The sequence below is a fragment of the Carettochelys insculpta genome, chromosome 27 (genome assembly GCF_033958435.1).
Source record: "Carettochelys insculpta isolate YL-2023 chromosome 27, ASM3395843v1, whole genome shotgun sequence".
In the NCBI taxonomy this organism is placed as follows: domain Eukaryota; kingdom Metazoa; phylum Chordata; order Testudines; family Carettochelyidae; genus Carettochelys; species Carettochelys insculpta.
In genome coordinates, this window is record NC_134163.1 from 11,651,085 (window position 1) to 11,656,361 (window position 5,277).

The following is a 5,277-nucleotide window of genomic DNA, read 5'->3' on the forward strand; positions in this document are numbered from 1 at the left end:
TCCTTGTATATGCTGAATGTTAAGGTGTCGAATTCGAGTATGAACTTCAATTCACAAATCTCCTCATGTAATCTGCTTTTAAAGTCTCTTTGTTGTAGGACACACATTCTCAGATCTTTAACAAAATGGCCCACACCACTGAAATGCTCACTGACAGGCTTATGTGTATTGCGATTCTTAATGTTAGCGCTGTGTCCATTCATTCTTTGGCAAAGCGTTTGCCCCTTTTGTCCAATATACGTAGTAGAGGGGCATTACTGGCACATGATGGCGCATAACATTGGTGGAGCTGCAGGAGAATGAGCCCCTGATCTTGTAATTAAAGTGATTGGGTCCAGTGATGGTATCCCCAGAACAAATATGTGGACGAAGTTGGCAGTGGAGTTTGTTACAAGGAAAAGTTACAGGGTTAATATTATTGTGGTGTAGCCTGCGATTGCTAGCGAGAATGTACATTGGGTTAGCAGGTTGTCGAAAGGAGAGAACTGGCCTGTTACCTAGGGCCTTCCGGAGTGTAGCATCATGACCTAGAATAGATTATAGGCTTTTAATGATGTGTTGGAGGGGTTTGAGCTGGGGCTATAGGTAATGACAAGTGCTGTTTTGTTATTGACCTTCTTGGGCCTATCTTAAAGTAGTTGATTTCTGGGTATTCATCTGGCCCTGTCAATCTGTTTTTTTACTTCCTCTGGTGGGTAACTAACCTTTATGAATGCTTGGGAGAGATCTTGAAGTTTTCAGTCTCTGTCAGTAGGAGCAGGGCAGATGTGATTGTATCTAAGGGCTTGACTATAAACGATGGATCGTGGGGTGTGTGTTGGATGGACGCTGGAGGCATGTAGGAAAGTGTAGCAGTCTGTGGGTTTCCGGTGGAGAGTGGTATTGATCTGGCCATCAGTGATTTGTACCATGGTGTCCAGGAAATGGACCCAACTTCTAACATCTCACAATTTTATTGGGCTTGGCTCCTGACAGTCAAACACAAGGGATTTAGTGACATGCCAGACGCACTAGCTTGTTCCTTTCAAACCCAGCAAGTTAAGTCTCAGGAAATGCCACCATTGACCAGACCAATCCTTCGTGTATCCTGCCCTTCACAAGAGTCTGCTTTTGGGGGAAGTCAACACCCCTCCTGAAATAATGCACCTGGCTATTTGCTTGGTGTGATAACCATTCTGAAAGCGACATACTTCCTGATCCTGCCATGATCCTAGTGGCTTGAAAAACAATGTGAGCTTCCTGGAGTGGTGGATGTGCTATCAATTGACCTAACCCCAAGGGATGGCCTCAGACTTTGAAGTCAACTTGCTCCTGGCTTTGACTTTGTTGTGCAGCCAGAGCATTGTTCTCTTTCCCTACCCCACCTCGCCCCATGTTGTCCCTCCTGTTTCAATAGTCGCTCCTGGGCAGGCAGATTATGTCAAGACCAAAGCAGCTCTGAGGACCAATGAAAGTGCAGAGGGTGGAAAATGGAGAAATGAGAGGCACTATCTGAGAACCAAGCATCCTTCATTGCAACTAGAAGCCCCTAGATCCTTAACAAATTTTTGCTAATTGAGTGCAAAGTGTAGACAAAGTTTATTTCTTCCCTTTCTCTCTCCTTCCAGTTAAATCTAGTGCTGCCAACTGCTTTTTCTGAACAACAATCCACTGCACAGAGGGTTCAAGAAGGGCTGGCCATCTCTGGTCTCCAACTCCTGTTAGCTATTGGCATTCAGTTTGTGCTCAAGGGCCCATAAAAGATTCAATGCTGGATTCTGTAACGCAGGGGTGAGCAAACTTTTTATGTCAGGCTCCACTTTTCATCCCTGTAATTAGCAGGGCCCCCTTTCCACCAACCTATCTTATATAATCCAAACCCACCAAAATTTCGGTTAGGTTCATATGGGGGGGGGGGGCAGGGGGAAAGAGAGCTTTTTGGCATGTGTAAGAAAGCGAGTCTGTAGAAGGTAAAAACTTTATTAATGGGTATATAAATGTGAATCCACAGACATAAAACCAGTAACATATTTAGTATATTTCAATGTTTTTAATGAGCTGGACAAGCCTGAGAGACAACAGCTGATCCTCTATGCCCCTCCCCTTATGAAATTTCTTGCCTCCCCCTACTTTGTGCACCCCTGTTCTAATGAAATGATCCAGCTTGGCTCTGAAGCTGTAAGTTGATGCCTGTGAAAGTGCCCCAGGAGAAAAGACACGGCATTTAGTGCGGCTCAGAAACTTGCTCACGGCTGCACCCATCTCTTAAAAGAGGCACCGCTGACCTGGGTTCCTTCCATAAAAATTAAAGTTTAACACGCTTGTGTGTCTGCAACAGAATCCGCTGGAGAAGGCATGTGAAGCAGTCAGGCTTATTGTTGACTTGGAAAACAAAGTCCCCAGGCGTGAGACTTGTGGGGAGTGGCAGGTTGGGAGGAAAAGTCAAAAATGGGGAGGCCTTTGCGACTGAAGCACTGCAGCCGTCCCCTGAACTTCTATTCCGGCACTCTTGTCTTTAAAGCTGCACGTGACTGGTCCTGATCCTGCACGTGCTGCTCCCATTGACGACAGACCCAGCTGGATTCAGACTTCGACAGGCGACAATTTCATTCTCCCGTTTCCAGGAGCTACTAGTGCCTGTAAGGAAGAGGGTGCAAAGAGGACTGCTCAGAGGGAGGAGGATGTAAGGGCAACTCCTTTACCACCTCCTGAGTGTTACCATAAGTCACCTGTGCTCCCTTCCCTCCTTCAAATACATCCATGTCTGGGATCAAACACTGAAGAGCTCCCAGCAAGACCACAAGCTTGCCTTAACAACAGTGCGTTTAAACACAATGGTGACTGTCCAGGGAGGCTTACAGACAGTGACTGGATAGCACAGTCTGAAAAGCAAAGAACTAAGGCAGCTGAGTTTAGGCACTATGGTGCTGTCTTCGTAATTTTTGTTCAGCTTTTTTTAGCTGTTCTTTATGCAATTAATATTCCACCTCAACATGGGGAGGACAGTTTCAGCTGGCAGTGACCAATGGAAAAAACTGAAGAGGTGAAAAAATTTTGCCTGGGCAGAACGTAACGACTGGAGCTGGACTTTGCCCGGCATGCTAATCCGCAGGGGCCCTGGGATCTGCAAATACAGACCTGGTCATAGCTCAGTCAGTGACCTGGAGCATCAATCCCTAGAGCTATTGTTGCTTGGCTTCTAAATGGGTGTGTGGGGGCAGGGACTGTTTTTATAGCTGCTTCTAACCAGCCAGCCCTGGCAAGTAGCCCTGACTGGAGTAGAGAAGACACTGTCAGAGTGGAGGTTATATCCAGTGCTCCCAGTAAGCTGAATGCTTGTGCAGACACCCACGAGAGATTCCAATGCCGCCCAGCTGATTAGCAGAGCTCCCACAGCTAGTTTTTGTTTCGGTCGGTGGTGCATATTCATACATGCCTTGGTGCACAGAAAAAAATTATTCTGCCCATGGATGGAAAAAGTCCTCACATAGACTAAAAAGATTGGAGGGTGGTTGTTGTTGGTTGTATCTGTCTGGGGTCTTTTACGAGCTGAAGAGAAGATATGTGCCTCCCCATGTGACTTTTATGGTAACAAGCACTGCTGAATAGTCACAGAGAGGTGGCCATGTTAGTCTGTATCTTCACAGACCAAAAAAGCAATCCTGTAGTGCTTTACAGATTAATAAAATTATTTGTTAGGTGATGAGCTTTTATGGGACAGACCCACTTCTTCAGATCTGGAAAATCCGATGAAAGTAAACTGGCACAACAAAATATAAGAGAGAGAAAAGAGTGAAATGAAAACTAACAAATCAGCGTCTGTTCTGGGCAGCTGATTCATCAGTTTTCATATCATCATTTTCTCTTTGTTATAGTTTTGTTGTGCCAGTTTACTTTTATCACAATCTCCACTCCCGGACGCCCCACCCCCAAGTAAAAGGCTAGCAGACGCTGGTCCCCTATAGGAATGGACGGCTTTACTGTCAAATCAGCCAAGGCGAGGCAGTATAAGTGCTGCTCAGTCATAGAGACAAGCTGGTCCCATTAGATGCAACTTAGATATAAAGATGATGGAGAGGGAGTGCCTCTCTCAGGGTGTTCCTGGAGAAAGAACAGATCTTCAGCCCTCCTGTAGTGCTGGGATCATTGACAAATCAAACCCCAGAGTGTGGAGTGTTTCCATACCATCTAGGAGTCTATGTTGAAAAGTGGGTAGAGGTTCTGCATTCCTATCATGAAATCAGAGAAAGGAAGATACGAAAAAATTAAAAGATCAGGTAGTAAGTAGCATGGTTCAGAACAGATCCTAGATTTTAAGATCTCTTTCTGAAGATGCTGAATGAATGGATCACTGCCCAATAATCCATGCCATTAGCAAATTCGGAGCTAAATGTTGTGATGGCAGTTTTATTGCAGCCTTGAACAATTTCTCTTGGACTACATCTATACTCACCATAGATGGACTGCTTCAAGTCGATCTTCCAGGGTGCCGTTTTGCGCGCACACGAAACAGCGTGTTCCCGGGTCAATGTCAACCCTGGAGCTCCTTGCAAGCCGTGAGGATGAAGGAATGTTGACAGGAGTGCTCCAGTCGACCTGTTGTGAAGACAGGCATGGAAGTCGACAGCTGCAAAGTCAATTTCTGGTACACAATTGGCGTCGACCTTCAAGGTAAGCATAGAGTAGCCTTGGCATAGGAGGTAGTGAGCTGCCAGAGGGAAGGTAGGACTACGGTTGTGCTTATGTCTGTCCACAGATGTGCCGCTGCCTTACGGTGTGACATCAGGCAATTTAATGCCTGGAGAATAGCTCGTGCGATGCCAATTTTTACAAAAGGGCTCTAGAGGTGATCCTGGCAATTATAAGCCAGTAAGTAACTCAGTGCCTGACCAGGGGGGTTGAAATGCCAGTAAAGAGCAGAGGTGGTGGAGGAAACTGACTGTGAGGGCCCAGTCCCTGCTCCCCCGCACCCTATACTCTGTCCTTCCCCCCCCCCACATTCCCCTTGCCCTTCCCCCATCTCCCTCACCCCCTCCTCTCCCTGCCCTCCTCGCCGCAGCCCCTTCCCCCTCCCACAGGCGCACGTGACTCTCCTCTCTCAGCCCCGCCCCCTCCCTGCTCTTTGAGGACACGGCCCGGAGGGGTAAGATGTCCCCTCCTGCATTCCGTCCTTCCCGTCGTCGAAGGTCAGTGGGCGGGGCGTATTGTGTTGCGGCTCCGCGGCCGCCCCTCCCTCCCGGGCGCTGTGATTGGCCGCCGCGGGCGGCGCGGGGGCGGGGCCGAGGGGCGAGCGCGAGG

General features: G+C 47.7%; 1 long non-coding RNA gene across 1 annotated transcript; it reads right to left on the minus strand.

Moving 5' to 3' along the window:
- Positions 1 to 2,008: 2,008 nt before the first annotated feature.
- LOC142002445 (uncharacterized) lies at positions 2,009 to 4,904 on the minus strand. Its single transcript, XR_012642671.1, has 3 exons — positions 4,433 to 4,904; positions 4,165 to 4,208; positions 2,009 to 2,616 (listed from the first exon to the last, which is right to left on the minus strand). It is a non-coding gene; the product is annotated as an uncharacterized LOC142002445 (long non-coding RNA).
- Between the last annotated feature and the right edge of the window lie 373 nt (positions 4,905 to 5,277).